Source organism: Puma concolor, chromosome A1 (genome assembly GCF_028749965.1).
Source record: "Puma concolor isolate L17-30 chromosome A1, mPumCon1.1.hap2, whole genome shotgun sequence".
In the NCBI taxonomy this organism is placed as follows: Eukaryota; Metazoa; Chordata; class Mammalia; order Carnivora; family Felidae; genus Puma; species Puma concolor.
This window is the reverse complement of record NC_141667.1, coordinates 133,312,297-133,329,407: the sequence shown is the minus strand read 5'-3', so window position 1 is coordinate 133,329,407 and position 17,111 is coordinate 133,312,297. Positions and strand designations below refer to the sequence as shown.

The following is a 17,111-nucleotide window of genomic DNA, read 5'->3' as shown; positions in this document are numbered from 1 at the left end:
AAATTGTTTTGGGTTTCTCTTATTGCTAGCCTAAAAAACTAAATTTGGGTGTTGTAGAGTTTTCCATCAGCTTACATATATGACACTGTTTTGCGTCTGATATCATATTTGGGGGCAGTAACATTAACTGTATCAGGGTTGAAGAATATATTGGAAAAATAGAATACAGTTCTTGGGGTAAGCATTACACTGTCAAATAAATCAGTTAAAGAAAAAGATCTAATCTGTCAAATGTGAAAAAAACAAAATTATTATTCTTTATTGTCAGTTTTTTGTCAGTTGATTGGTTCATTTAAATTCAGGCTAAAGAAGAAACAAATGAAAGAAAAGCTGCAGGAGCTGTAAAAGAATTTCCAACTCATCAGGAGAGGTAAGTGAATGCAATGAAAATAAATAATATCTTGAAAGAGAAAGAAATGGACACTTTTGCAGAGCCTGGGTGATTCTAAATAAAATTTACATTTTATAAAAGTGCAGTGTGCTGCAAGATTTATAATTTACAAGTTGGAGGAAAGTAAAAAGAAGAGAAATACATATTATTGATGGCATCAGCTCCTAAGGAAAACGTTGGTGATGATTTTGGTGTGTATCCATGCATAGGCTGTGGTTTACCTACATAATCAAATTTTGTATGTGAATTTTTGTGCTAAGTTTTATTAGTTTATCATTATAACAGTGTAAGATTTTCATGTTACTTTAAGTGTAATAAGCATCTTTAATTCCTGCACAGTACATCTTTTAGGATATCCGCAAGGGTAATGTGGTCATTCTTTGATATTTAGATTTTTTTCTCATTACACAAAAATAAATAATGATAGATAGATAGATAGGATAAATTCATTAGAGGGTGCCTGGGTGACTCAGCTGGTTAAGTGTCCTGCTTCAGCTCAGGTCATGATCTCATGGTTTATGGGTTTGAGCCCCATGTCGGGTTCTGTGTTGACAGCTCAGAGCCTGGTGCCTACTTCAAATTCTGTGTCTCCCTCTCTTTCTGCCCTTCCCCCTTCTCTGCTCATGCTCGCGTGAGTGCGCGCTCTCTCTCTCAAAAAGAAATAAATGTTAAAAGTTAAATTCATTAGGGTAAATACCACAACGTTATGTTTCTTTTTTTAAAAAAAATGTAATGTTAATTTATTTTTGAGAGAGGGAAAGAGACAACACACGCATTAGCAAGCAACTGAGCGTGGGAGGAGGGCAGAGAGAGAGTGAGATACAGAATCCAAAGTAGGTTCCAGGCTCAGGGCTGTCTGCACAGAGCCGGATAGATGCAGGGGCTCGACCTCAAACTCATGAACCATGAGACCATGACCTGAGCTGAAGTCGGATGCTTAACTGACTGAGGCACCCAGGCACCACCACATTTCTTGATATACTTGTTCCTTGGTGCTTTTGGAAGATGTGCCCTGTAATCACTAGTGAATGCAGGTACCTATATTGATATGCTATTTAATATTAGGATTTTTTATTCTTGGTTATTTGTATAAAAACTAAACCATCAGTGATCAATTTCATGATTAGGTCACCAGGAGTATTTTACATCTTAAAATGTGTCATATTAAATTTCATCATTCATAAGTAGTCTATTCTCTGTTTTGTCCATCAGTCTATGGAGGAACACTCTCGACTAACACCTTTATACTTCTCAGTCACCTGTATTCTGAGACTTTTCCCTGGGAAACCTGAGTTTACTAATTTGACTAACCTTAACTTCCAATCTTATTTCTAATTTACAGTAGATTATAATAATACTTGTTATTTATTCAACTTCTAGTACTGCCCCAGGGCCTGTCAAGTCCATCCGGATAAATTCTTAATAAACATGAAGTGGGACTCCTACAAATTCAAATATATATAGTTAAATCTTCCTATTTTCTTTCCCCAAAACAGAAAAAAGACAAAAAAAAATCATCCATTTTGATCTTTGTCTAACTTTAGCTTTGTTTTGTTTCATTCAACTCTTTCTAGAAAACATGCACCTACGATTACTAATAGAAGTAATACTCCTGCTTAAACGTATTTTTAAAATTTTGATTTCTCCTTAGCCATCTTTGGAAACTTTATTAGACGCCCCACCCCACCACCCTCACATACATATTAGGAGACACGGAGACAAGGAAAGTCCTTTTGCTTAAGTGAAGAATCTCTAAAAAGTCATGTGTTCTCATAAGAAGAATTTTTATGGTGCCTTTGAAGTAAACATTCTGGTGAAGTACAAGGATCTTCAAGAAATAGTAGCAAACAGATCAGATTTCAGCATTAATAAAGCAGGGGTCAAAGTCTAATTGCATCTAAATTCAAATTTTACGAGTGGCACCAGTGACATTTCTTTGGCCTCTTCTGAAGGCAGTGGGTGTTGTTCAGATTGTTAGTTTTAATTTGTTCAGATGTGTTTTCGTTACCAATTGGTACAGAGGTGGCAAAGGGAAATGATCTCTGGAGGAAGAACAAATGGTGAAATGTGTTTTTTGAGTCTCTTCCAGTGGCAACCAGTTTGATACCCCTTAGGAAATGTTTCTTGACAAAAATTATAAGAAAAATACCAAAATTTGATTTCCAAATGTTTGACAAAATGGAAACTCTTTTGTTTGCCAGGAAAATAGAACTAGTGGACCCTTTAATCTCAATATTTAATGGAGTTTTAAGAAAAGTTTATAAGGGAGAGAATATGTAAATTGTGCCCCAAATAGTCTGTAAAGTCAATCTAACTAACAGACACTCTGGGTTTGTCAAGATCTACATTATTATTTTTTTGAAGTTTGGGGTTTTTTAAAAAATTTTTCTATCTTTCCTGCCTTTTACTAACTCATTAAGTTTTCTTTGTTCTTTTCTCTTTATTCTAGTTGTTTGGAAATTAGGCATTTAAAAATCTTTTGGTGGTTAGTAGAGATAAACACATTTTAAATATATTAATTTTGATATCAAGCTAGCCTGAAATTGTGAAATTTCCAAACAGTTCAATAAAATAAATTTAACACATGGAACTAAAATTACTGTCACCAATTCTTGGAGTCTTTTCTTTTTCCAAGAAAATGTTAATGAGAAAAGTGGCAAAAAGAAAAGTGACCACAACAATTGGCAGATTTGGTTATTTTTCTAGCTTTTAAAGTTTATTTTAAACACGAAAGGCGAAAATATAGGCCAAAAACAAGCACCACCCAACCAATAAAGCACATTTAAAAAAAATCTCAGTGACTTCAGTCCTCTGTTATTTTATTCGTCTTGCCCCTTTTTCTTTCATTTCCTTCTCTACTACACTCACTAATAACAAATAAACAAGGTCTACTAACTGAATGTGATTCAAGATAAAGCTTTTTCCATAAATCATAAATCACTTAATATCATTCTGCAAAGTGCCTTTATTTGCTCTATTTAACATCTGACTGAGAATGTTCACTTTTATAAGTCTGATAAATATTTGGCACCAATAGAAAGCTATTTCATTTGAAATTTTATTGCATTGCACATTAGCATTTCCTAGACACTCATTTATCCAGTCAATCCGTAATTAATTAGTTCATTTCACTTGAGTCATCATAAACCCAGTTCTCTTGTTCCCAGTATACTTGATAAACCTTGAGGCTTTGCAGGTGAGTTATGCAGCGCTTATCGCCAGGGTGTTCACACAGTTCTGCTTTTTCTCCTGTCAGTGTGATATAAAATCTATCCATGGCCCTCTTTTGTTTTTAATACCATATTGGATGGTAATCCTTTGTGGTTAAAAAAAAGAAAGAAAGAAAATAAAAAAGGACATTTCAAGATGCCATTATTTTTTTTTGTAAGTTTTTTTTTTTTTCAACGTTTATTTATTTTTGGGACAGAGAGAGACAGAGCATGAACGGGGGAGGGGCAGAGAGAGAGGGAGACACAGAATCGGAAACAGGCTCCAGGCTCTGAGCCATCAGCCCAGAGCCTGACGCGGGGCTCGAACTCACGGACCGTGAGATCGTGACCTGGCTGAAGTCGGACACTTAACCGACTGCGCCACCCAGGCGCCCCTCAAGATGCCATTATTAAGTCCACATGATGAATATTTACTGTTGTTGCTATTTAGATGTCTCAGAGGATATTCAAATTAATTTGATGTAGCATGGGGAGACTAGAAAACAACATCTTTAGTGTTGGAAAAAACACTGATTAAAATAACTAAAATCAAACACAAACCAAAAAAGGGACAGAAAGGGTAACACTTTCTCACAAACTTGTTTTGGAAATTTCTACCAAAAAATTCTGACCATTAGTCAGCAGAGCAATGTTTTTCAGATTTTTTTGGATCCTTATATATTCACCCAATAAAATCATGCTTTTATTTGTTTTTGAAAGTTGGTACATGATGACAGATTTGTTCTTCTAGCAGGAACAGTATTTTCCTGGGCTTCATGCTCCTTCACTTCTTGTTACACTCATTTACAATTATCAGGGAAGCACAAGGTAAACGAATGTGACTTAAAAATTATAAGTTATAGGGGTGCCTGGGAGGTTGAGCATCTCACTCTTGATTTTAGCTCAGATCATTATCCCAGGGTTATAGGATGGAACCCCACATCAGGCTCTGTGCTGGGCATGGAGCTTGCTTAGGGTTTTCTCTCTCTTTCTTTTGCCCCTCTCTCCTGCTCATGCGCTCTCACTCTAAAAAAAAAAAAAAAAGTATTAATTGGAAGGGCCTCCAAACTGATAGAAATGTTGAGTCACTGCCAAAAATGTAAATAAAATTGTGCCCCTGCTGCTTAAAATTCAGTGCAAATGTTAGAATGTTAGGCTTTATTTTCAGTTATTGAATAAACATTGCCTGAATATGTAGAAAATCCTGTGCATACATTGGGAATAGAGAAATGAATAAGTCATGCATTCCATTCTCGAAGAGTTCCATGTAAATGTAGGGAAATATTCATCCAAGTTTTAGTCTAAGTTAGAAATTTGGTACCATAGTTTTATAGTCCCTTTTATTTGCCTAACTTCAATTTTACTTCCTGTAGAGCATCACAAATTAAACTGATTTCACCAACTGTTCTTCAGGCAACTAAATATTGTGATGGTCTTTTCCTGAACCCATCATCCATGGCCAGTTTTCTTTTAAATGTACAGTTGGAGTTACTCAAAATTGTACTTAATGATTATCTGATTGAGATGGCACATTGAAAATGTGGCATTACCATTTCTCCCTGTCTCCAAATTGCTTTTGAAATGACAAAGAGTAACTAGAAAAAAAAAGCTAACAGGAATAGTTGTTCTTTGAGGAACCTTCGGTTAACAGTAAAAACATGGTTTGGGATTGATAGGTAAATTTAAAACAAAGTCACTGGAGACCATGTACACAATGCACATACCTCCTGCTGAGATGAGGATTGGTTTTCCTGCTAGAAATTCTAAGTGTGGAGTTAAGGGGAGAATGTAGGTGATCACAGACCTTCCTGTCAGGTATTGGGTAGGACATGCCATTTACATTCTCAGAAACTCTCAGAATGGGAAATTTGACTCAAGCTTTATGATTCTCTGTATGTAAGAACATATATACACATAATTTAACTTCTTCCTTTAAGATTTAGATATAATTTATTCCTTTGCCTTGCCTTAATTGCTGTTAACTAGGATTTCTAGTACTTTGGTGAATGAGAGTGGTGTGGTATTCCTAGTCTTAGAGGAAAACTTGCAGTGTTTCACTGTTGACTATGATGTTAGCTGTGGGTTTGTGGTATAGGACTTTTATTATGTTGAGTTATGTTCCATCTCTACCCAATTTGTTGACACTTTTTATTATGAAAGGAAGTTGTATTTTGTCAACTGCTTTTTCTGCATCTATTGAGGTGAACATGTGATTTTTAGCTTTCATTTTATTAATGTGATATACCACATTATTGATTTGTGGATTTTGCATCCCAGATAAATCCCACTTGTCCATGGTGTATGATCCTTTTAATATGTTGTTGAGTTCATTTTGCTTAATTTTATTGTGAGTTTTTGCGTCTTTATTCATCTGGGATATTCACCTGTAGCTTTCTTTTCTTCCACTGTCTTTGTCTGGTTTTGGTAATCTCAAGCCCAGGTGATACAGTAAACTAAGCAAAGTGGGCATTCACCTCACTGGGCATATGGGATAGAAGAAAACAAGTTACAGCCTAAGGTAATACCAAAATGAAAATAGAGAAAATAGTAAGAAAAGGCAGATGCATTTGGTGTTCTTCCCAGTATAAGTCATCCATCGCGTTAGCTATCTTAGAGGCCCCATCTTGAATGCCTACTCTCCATCTATTTATCTCAAAAAAAGTTCCACTTATACAGAGTCAATATTCATCCCTTTCCTTATAAAGAAGCCTGGTGGGGAAATTAGTTTCACAGTTATTTAAGCAATTCAGTAACGTACCTATGTCAGTTATTATAAATGTCTCTTTTTAAATCATTTGATTCAGCTAAAACATTTTTGAGTCCATATGATACGACAAGCACTGATCTAGGCATGAGATACTCAGACATGAACAAACCAAACAAGGTGCTTGTCATCAAAGAGTTAAAATTTAGGCGCAGCAGTAGGGCAGGGGGGTGGGGGCACCGAGGCAAGTCGGTTCCCGGGGGGGGGGGGGGGGGGGGGGGGGGGGGGGGCGCGCTCCTTCAATGGGAGCATGTAGCATAGGAACTGGGCCACAGCGGTGGGGAAGGAAAAGTGCGCCAGCGGTCTTGGCGCGCGCACCCCACCCAAGGGCTGTTAGTGCCTCTGCTCACCCTCCCTCCCCCTCCCTCGGCTGGCGGGCCTCTGGTGTGGCGGTCTCTGATGGTGTCATCAAAGTGTTCAATGACATGAAGGTTCGTAAGTCCTCAACACCAGAGGAGGTAAAGAAGCGCAAGAAGGCGGTACCCTTCTGCCTGAGCAAGGACAAGAAAACATCATCCTGGAGGAGAGCAAGTAGATCCTGGTGGGTGATGTGGACCAGACTGTAGACGACCCCTACGCCACCTTTGTCAGGATGCTGCCAGACAAGGACTGCCACTATGCCCTCTATGATGCCACCTACGAGACCAAGGAGAGCAGAAGGAGGACCTGGTGTTTATCTTCTGGACACCTGAATGTGCACCCCTTAAGAGCAAAATGATTTATGCCAGATCCAAGGACGCCATCAAGAAGAAGCGGACAGGGATCAAGCATGAATTACAAGCAAACTGCTACGAGGAGGTCAAAGACCACTGCACCCTGGACGAGAAACTGGGGGCAGCGCCGTCATCTCCCTGGAGGGCAAGCCTCTGTGAGCCCCATCCAACCCCCTGCCTGGAGCATCTCGCAGCCCCAGACCTGCCCGTGGGGGTTGCAGGCTGCCCCCTTCCTGCCAGACCCGAGGGGCTGGGGGGATCCCAGCAGGGGAAGGACAATCCTTTCACCCCAGTTGCCAAACAGCCTCCTCACCCCCTGGACCTTCCTCCTACCTCCATCCCTGACAGTTCTGGATTTCCCAAACTGCTTTTAATCTTCTCATTCCTCTTGGGTTGAAGCAGACCAAGTTCCCCCCCCCCCCCGGGCACCCCACTTTGGGGGGGGCTGTATTTTTTTAACGATATCCCAGTTCCCCACCTGTACCCCCCTTTTTCCATGCTGCCAACTTTTAACGGCAGTAGTGACTGTGTTTGTTTAGTCCTGTGTATAAAAGGAATGTTGTGGAGATGACCCCTCCTTGCTCCACTGGTTCCCTTCCCTTTTGCCCCTGGTCTTCGCCACTGTTGGAGGCAGGACCAGTAAGGGACCTTCAATTAAACACACACACACACACACACACACACACACCAATAACAAAAAGTTAAAATTTAGAGGATACAAATGGTAAATAAGCAAACAAAGAAATTTACATATTATGATAAAGTCTGGAAAAGATTAAAATTCAGGTGAGATGCTGAAGAGCAACGGAAATCACTTTTATGTGGGGTGATCAAAAGAGTCTGTGGCGATGTGAGGTTTAAGTTGAAATCTGAAGAAAATGACCAAACATATGAAAAGTTAAAAGGCAGAGCATTCCAAGGAGAGGAGTAGTAAGCAATGGGGCCTGTTTATATGGGAAGGGTGAAGGAAGTGATCTTTAAGAAATTTAAATGAGGCCAGTGTGACTGGAGCATAATGAGAAAGGGTATGAATGATGTAAGGCCAGGTAGTGTACATATCAAGAAATGCCCTGTGGAACAATATAGAGTCTGGATTATATTTCTTATCAGTGAGTTTCCATCGAAGGTTTTACCCAGAAGGTGGCATCATCTGGTTTTTATTTTTTTACAAGACCAGTATATCAGCTATGTGGAAAATGAGTTAAATAAGGGCATATGGAAAATGAGTTAAATAAGGGCAATGTAAAAGAAGGGAGACCAATGACTGGTTTGTGACAGTAGTCTGGACAAGAGTGATGGTGTCTTGGACCCACGTAGTGGGCTGATTCTTAGATTTTTGGTTTGAGCAACAGGGTAGATGGTGGTATCTACTGAGATGGGAATACCAGGAATTAATAGTTTTAAATAAGAGGTAACCCAGAGGTTAGTGTTTAATAAGTTAGGTTGAGATGTGTAACATGTTATATTTAAAGGTGCTGAAGATCTTGTCTTTTTTAGTTGGGAGATTCGTGTTTGACCACAGTGATGAAAAAGTATGCTTACATAAGTTTACTGAAAATTCAAAAGTAACCAGCAAAAGTTTAGAAATAGAATTTCTAATTTCCAGGTAGTGAAGAAGAGTTAAGAAAACCTTATCAGTATGACCAACAGCTAGGGAAGTTCAGTGAAAACAAGAAAAAATAAATCATATTATAAACAAAGTGTCAGAATATATCTAGACATCTCAGTAATTATACTAGATCTAGTTACTTTGGTTGCTTATAAGTTTTTGCTATAATGTTTCATGCTAAAATGAGTATATAAATTTTGGTAAAAATTCATGAGTATTATATAGGAAAATTCCTAGCAGTGGCATTGTATGTCAGAATGTGCATTTTAGGTATGGCAGCTTATCAATTACATATCAATTGTTCTTTAAGACAAACAACTTTGTCTTCACTTATTTTCCTTATTGATTGTGTTTTCTATGTTACTGATTTCTGGTCTGATATTTATCCTTTCCTTTTTGTATGCTTATTTTGGATTTCATTTACACTTCTTTTTTGGGTTTGTTTTTGTTTATTAAGGTAGAGGCTGAATCCATAGTTTTAGTATCTCTTTATATACAAATAGATATTTCATACTATAAATTTCCCTCTAAATCCTGCTTTAGTTCCATTACACAAATTTTGATGTGTTCCCTGTTCTCTTTTCATTAAAGATAGTTTCTCATTTCACTTGTAATACCTTCTTTGATCCATGGATTATTGAGAACTAAGTTTTCTTAGTTTCTGAATGTTTACAGATATCCTTCTTTTATTGAAATTAAATCCATTTTTGTCAGTGACCATACTTTGTATGACTTGAATTATTTAAAATTGATTGAGACTTGGCTATAGTTTAACTGGTAAATATTCTATGTATAGTTAAATGCAAACTATTCTTTTGTTGTTGGGGGAGTATTCACCCTTCCTGATATTCTTTTGTTTGTTTGTTTGTTTGTTTTTGAGAGACAGAAACAGAGACAGAGTGTGAGCAGGGGGGGGGGGGGGAGAGAGAGAGAGAGAGAGAGAGAGAGAGAGAGAGAGAGAGAGAGAGAATGAATGAATCCAAACCAGGCTCCAGGGTTTGAGCTGTCAGCACAGAGCCCAATGTGGGGCTCAAACTGATGGACTGTCAGATCACGACCTGAGCTGAAGTCACATGCCCAACCCACTGAGCCACCAACACACCCCTCACCCTTCCTGATTTTCTATTCCATTAATCATTGAAAGTGGACTGTTAAAATCTCTGACATCTAAATATGTATTTGTCGATTTCTCCCAGCATTTTTATCAATTTCTGCTTCATGTGTTTTAAAGCTCTGTTATCAGATGCATAAATGTTTAAAATTATTTCCTCTTGATAAAGCAACCCCTTTATCATTATAAAATGACCTTCTTTTACCCAGATAATATTTTGCTCGGTAATCTACTTTGAGCGTAGACTCTAATCTGTGATTACTGCTAGCTTAACATTAAATATCTTTTTTAAAATGTTTATTTTTGAGAGAGAGTAAGAGAGAGAAAGCACACATGTGCAGGGGGAAGGGCAGAGAGAGAGAGAAAGAGGGAGACAGACAATCAGGAGCCATAAGCACAGAGCCCGATGCAGGGCTTGAACTCATGAACTGTGGGATCATGACCTGAGCTGAAATTAAGAGTCGCATATTTAATCAACTGAGCCACCCAGGTGCCCCAACATTAAATATATTTTACCATTGATTTTCTTTGTGGTATTATATTTAAAGAGTTATTTCTTGGGCAGCATATAGTTGAGTGTCATCTTTTCAACCAATCTGACAATCCTTGCTTCCCCCCCCCCCCATTTTTTCCCTTTAATCTTTTATTCCATTTTTAAAATTATAATTCCAGTGTAGTTAATATACAGTGTTATATTAGTTTCAGGTATACAGTACAGTGATTAAACAGATTAAACAGATCCATATATTTACTCAGTGCTCAGTAAGATAAGAGTACTCAATCCCTTTCAGCTATCTCACCCATTCCCCCATCTGCTTGTTCTCTATACTTGAGTCTGTGTTTTGCCTTATCTCTTGCTCTTTTTTCCCTTTGTTCACTTGTTTCTTTTCTTAAATTCCATATTTGAGTGACATCATATAGGAGGTGTCTTTCTCTAACTGGCCTATTTCACTTAGCTTTATACTCTCTAGAACCATCCATGTTGTTGCAAATGACGAGGCTTCATTCTTTTTTATGGGTGAATAATATTACCTTATATATATAAACCACATCTTTTTTATCCATTCAACTTTGGATTGACACTTGGACTGCCTTAATAGTTTGGCTATCTTAAATAATGCTTCTGTAAATACAGAGCTGCTTGTATCCCTTTGAATTAGTGTTTTCATATTCTTTGGGTAAATACCCAGTAGTATGATTACTGGATCATAGGGTAGTTCTGTTTCTAATTTTTTCAGAACCTCCAAACTGTTTACCAGAGGGGTTACACCAGTTTGCATTGTTATCAACAGTGCATGAGGGTTCCTGTTTCTCCACATCCTCATCAACAATTACTGTGTCTTGTGTTTTTGATTTTAGCCCTTCTGACAGATGTGAGGTGGTATCTCACTACAGTTTTGATTTGCTTTCCCTGACAATGAGTTATGTTGAGCATCAACATCATAAGCATCATGTGTGTGTTGGCCATCTGGATGTCTTCTTTGGAGAAATGTCTGTTCATGTCTTCTGCCCGTTTTTAAATCAGATTATTTGCTTTTTTTTTTTTTTTTTTTAATTTTTTTTTTTTTCAACGTTTATTTATTTTTGGGACAGAGAGAGACAGAGCATGAACGGGGGAGGGGCAGAGAGAGAGGGAGACACAGAATCGGAAACAGGCTCCAGGCTCTGAGCCATCAGCCCAGAGCCTGACGCGGGGCTCGAACTCACGGACCGCGAGATCGTGACCTGGCTGAAGTCGGACGCCCAACCGACTGCGCCACCCAGGCGCCCCCAGATTATTTGCTTTTTGGGCATTGAGTTGTATAATTTCTTTACATATGTTGGGTATGTTGTTTGCAAATGTCTTCTCCTATTACATAGATTGTCTTAGTTTTGTTGGTTGTTACCTTTGCTGTGCACAAGCTTTTTATTTTGATATAGTCCCAAAAGTTTACTTTTGCTTTTGTGTCCTTTGCCTCTGGATATATACTAGAAAGATACTCCCTTTTTTTGTATGAAATTTATTGTCAAATTGGTTTCCATACAACACCCAGTGCTCATCCCAACAGGTGCCCTCCTCAGTGCCCATCACCCACTTAGAAAGATATTCTTACAGCAATGTCAGAGAAATTACTGGCTGTGCTTTCTTCTAGGGTTTTTTTTTAATGGTTTCAGATATCACATTTAGGACCTTAATCTATTTTGAGTTTATTTTTGCGTATGGAGTGAGAAAGTGGTCTAGTTTCATTTTATTGCGTGAAGAGGTCTGGTTTTCCCAGCATCATTTGTTGAAGACACTGTATTTTTCCCATTGCATATTCTTGCCTCTTTGGTTGAAGATTAATTGACCATATAATTGTGCGTTCATTTCTGGGTTTTCACTTCTGTTCCATTGATTTGCATGTTTATTTTTGTGCCATTACCATACTTCTTTGGTTACTACAGCTTTGTAATATAACTTGAAGTCTGGAATTGTGATACCACCAGTTTTGTTTTTCTTTTTCAAGATTGCTTTGACTCTCCTTGGTTTTGTGGTTTCATATAAATTTTAGGATTGTTTGTTCTAGTTTTGTGAAAAATACTATTGGTATTTTGATAGGGATTGCATGAAATGTGTACATTGCTTTGGGTAGTGTAGACATTTTAACACTACCTATTCTTCCAAACCATGAACATGGAATGTTTTTTATTTCTTTGTGATTGTCTTGAATTTTTTTTCATCAGTGTTTTCATAGTTTACAGAATACAGGTCTTTCATTACTTTAAGTTTATTTCTAGCTATTTTATTATTTGTGGTGCAGTTGTAAATGAGATTGATTTCTTAATTTCTCTTTCTAGTGCTTCATTATTAATATATAGAAATGCAACAGATTTCTCTACATTGATTTTGTATCTTATTACTTTACTGAATTTATTTATTGGTTCTAGAAGTTTATGGTGCAGTCTAGATTTTCTCTATATAGTAACATGTCATCTACATATAGTGAAAGTTTTACTTCTTCCCTAACAACTTGGATGCCATTTATTTATTTAGTTAGGTATCTGATTGCAGTGCTAGAATTTCCAGTACTATGTTGAAGAAAAGTGGTAAGAATGGGCATCCTTATTGTGTTCCCAGTTTTAGGGGAAAAGCTCTGAGTTTTTCACCATTGAGTATGATATTAGCTGTGAGTTTTTCATAAATGGCCTTCATTATGTTGAGCTATGTTCCCTGTACACCTACTTTATTGATGGTTTTTATCATGAATAGATGTTGTACTGTGTCAAATACATTTCTGCATTTATTAAAGTGATCGTATGGTTTTTATTTTTCTCTTATTGATGTGCCATATGTCAATTGATTTGCAAGTATTTTTTTTTTTTCAACGTGGGACAGAGGGAGACAGAGCATGAACGGGGGAGGGGCAGAGAGAGAGGGAGACACAGAATCCGAAACAGGCTCCAGGCTCTGAGCCATCAGCCCAGAGCCCGACGCGGGGCTCGAACTCACGGACCGCGAGATCGTGACCTGGCTGAAGTCGGACGCTTAACTGACTGCGCCACCCAGGCGCCCCTGATTTGCAAGTATTAAACCACCTTTGTATCACTGGAATAAATCCCATTTGATCATGGTGAATGATTCTTTTCATGTATTGTATGATTTAGTTTTCTAATATATTGTGGATTTTGCATCTGTGTTCATCAGGGATATTGGCTTGTAGTTCTCTTTTTTTGTTGAGTTTTTATCTCACTTTGGTATCAGGGTAATGCTGTCCTCATAAGATGAATTTGGAAGTTTTCCTTTCTCTTCTAGTTTTTAGCATAATTTGAGAAGAATAGACATTAATTCCTGTTTAGATGTTTGGTAGAATTTACCTACGAAGCTGTCTGGTCCTGGACTTATGTTTGTTGGGAGTTTTTTTTATTACTAATTCAATTTCCTTGCTGTTAATCCATCTGTTCAAATTTTCTTTCTTCCTGTTCCAGGAATGTATCAATTTCTTCTAGGTTGTCCAGCTTGTTGGCATATAATTTTTCATAATATTTTCTTAAAATCATTTGTATTTCTGTGGTGTCATTTTATTTATTTATTTTTTTGATAAATCTGGTTAGAGGTTTATCAATTTTGTTGATCTTTTCAAAGAACCAGCTCTTGGTTTCATTGATCTGTTCTATTGTTTTTTTAGTTTGTAGATCATTTATTTCTGCTCTAATCTTTATTATTTCCTTCTTTCTACTGGTTTTGTGTTTGTTGGTTCTTTTTTTAGTTCCTTAAGGTGTAAGGTTAGGTTGTTTGACATTTTCTTGCTTTTTGAGATAGGGCTGTATTAGTATAAATTTCCCTCTTAGAATTGCCTCATCCCAAAGATTTTGTAGTGTTGTGTTTTCATTTTCATTTTTCTCCACATAATTTTTGATATTCTTTGCTTTCTTGCTTGACCCATTCATTGTTTAGTGACATTTATTTATTTTTTAAATAGGCTCTTTACTTGTAGCCCAACATGAGGCTTGAACTTACAACTCTGAGATCAAGACCTGAGCTGAGATCAAGAGTCAGATGCCTAACTGAATGAACCTCCCAATTGTCCCAAATAGCATGTTATTTAACCTTCATGTATTTGTGTTCTTTTCAGAATTTTTCTTGTGGTTGATTTCTAGTTTCATAGTGTTGTGGTCTGAAAAGATGTATTGTATGACTTTGATCTTTATGACTTTTTTGAGACTTGTTTTGTGACCTTATACATGATCTGTTATGGAGAAGGTTCCATCGGAACCTTCTATTGAACACTGGAAGGTTCCATTGAACATTGGAAAGAATGTGGCAGTGCCTGAGTGGCTTAGTCGCTTAAGCGTCCAACTTTGGCTCAGGTCATGATCTCATGGTCTGTGGGTTCAAGCCCTGTGTCGGGCTCTGTGCTGACAGCTCAGAGCCTGAAGCCTGCTTCAGATTCTGTGTCTCCCTCTCTCTCTTCCCCTTGTGGTCTGTCTCTCTCTCTCTGTCTCTCTCTGTCTCTCTCTCAAAAATAAATAAACATTTTAAAAAATTTTTAAAAGAAAAGAATGTGTATTCTGGTGTTTTAGGATAAAATGTTCTGAATATATCTGTTACATCTATCTGGTCTAATGTGGTATTCAAAGTCACTCTTTCCATGTTGATTTCCTGTTTGTGTGACCTGTTAATTTATGGAAGTGGGGTATTAAAGTCCTGTGATATTATTGTATTACTATCTTGCTTCTGTGTTGGGTGCATAAATATTCACACATTACATCCTCTTGTTGGATTATCCCCTTTATTATTATTTGTTGTTCTTTTTTTGTCTCTTGTTACAGTCTTTGTTTTAAGGTCTATTTTGTCCAATATAAGTATTGCTACCCTGGCTTTCTTTTGACATTCACTTGCATGGTAAGTGTTTCTCCATCTCTTCATTGTCAATCTGCATGTGTCTTTAGGTTTGAAATGAGTCTGTCATAGGCAGCATATAGATAGGTCTTGTTTTCTTAACCATTCTGTCACCCTACATCTTTTGATTGGAGCATTTGGTTCATTTACATGCAAATTAATTATTGATAGGTATTTATTACCATTTTGTTACTGGTTTTGTAGTTGTTTTTGTAGTTCTTCTGTGACCTTTTCTTATGGTGTGCTGGCTTTCTTTAGTGATATACTTTGGTTCTTTATTATTCATCTTTTGTGTATCCATTACTGGTTCTTTAATTTGTAGTTACCATTAGGTTTGTACATAACAACTGCGTATAGTAGTCTTTGTTAAGGATGGTCACTTAAGTTTGAACCCATTCTTTACTCCTTTTACCACCTTCCCCCCCACCCCAACATTTTAGGTATATGGTGTCCTAGTTTACAAATTTTATTCTGTGAGTCCCTTGACTGATTTTTACAGATATACTTCTTTTTACTGCTTTTGTGATTCCTACTTTTGTTACTCTTCTTTACAGTGTTTCCTTTCCACACAAAGAATCCCCTCCAGCATTTCCTGTAGGGCTAATTTAATAGTCATAAACTCCTTTAGCTTTTGTTTGTCCTGGAAACTCTTTAACTCTCCTTTTCTTCTGAATGATAGCTTTGCTGGGTAGAGTATTTATGACTGCACTTTTTTTTTCCTTTCAGCACTTTGAATCTATAATGTCGCTTCCTTTTAGTCTGCAAAGTTTCTGTTGAAAAATCTACTTATGGGGTTTCCTTTTAGGGTTTCTCTTGTATGTAACTGTCTTCTTCCATCTTGTTGTTTTTTAAAATTCTCTATCATTGCTTTTTGCCATTTTAATTACTATGTGTCTTTGTGTGAAGCTCCTTGGGTTGATTTTGTTGGCGGATCCTGTGCTTCCTAGATCTGGATATCTGTTTCCTTCTTCAGATTACTGAAGTTTTTGGCTATTATTTCTTCAAATAAATTTTCTGCCCACTTTAATCTCTGTTTTTCTTCTAAGATTCCTATAATGGGAATATTAATATGCTTGATGAGTCACTGAGTTACCTAAGTCTATTCTTATTTTGTATCTATTCTTTCTATTGTACTACCTGCTCAGCTTGATTACTTTCCATTAGTCTGTCCTCCAGGTCACTTACTCATTCCTCTGCTTCTTCCAACCTGCTATATATTCTATCTAATGTATTTTTACTTTCATTTATTGTGTCCTTCATCTCTGATTGGTTATTTTTTAATCTCCTTGTTCAGGGTCTCACTGATGTCTTCCACTCATCTCTCAAGTCCAGGGAGTATATTTATGATCATTATTTTAAATTCTCTATCAGACGTACTATTTATATCCATTTCTTTTAGATCTCCTGTTGTGGCTTTGTCCTGTTTTTTCACTGAGGACATATTCCTCTCCTCATTTCATCTAATTCTCTGCATCTGGTTCTGTGTGTTTGGAAATTCATCTATTTCTCCTGCTCATTATAACAATAACCTTAGGAAGAAGAGTTCTTGTAGTACACTGCAGTGCCATGTCCCCTGTTCACCAGAACCTGGTGCTTCAGGTTTTTTCCTATGTAAGTTGTATGTGCCCTGCTGTTATGTTCTGGCTGAGTTTTCTTCCAGTCCACTCATCTGCAGTGGCTCTCTTTGCTTATTGTGAGCAATGTTTGATCCCTGGCTGGGATTGGTTACATAGTTTTAATAAGGTATGCACCAGTCTGCTTATAAAATAAGACCTTCCCCTCCTGCCACTTGGACCAGGGGTGCTTCGGCCCATCCACAGTGTGTGCCTGGGTGGGGTGCACAGTTTTAACAAGGTGTGGGTGGGGTTCAACAGGGCTCCCTGCTGGCACCAGACCAAAGCAGGTGAAATGTACAAGTGGAGAGACATTGTATTGGCAAGGTTTGTGTCAGTCCT

General features: G+C 37.4%; 1 pseudogene; it reads left to right on the top strand.

The window, feature by feature from the left end:
• Window positions 1-6,746: 6,746 nt before the first annotated feature.
• On the top strand, window positions 6,747-7,494 carry LOC112861279 (cofilin-1 pseudogene; annotated as a pseudogene).
• The last annotated feature ends 9,617 nt before the right edge of the window (window positions 7,495-17,111 follow it).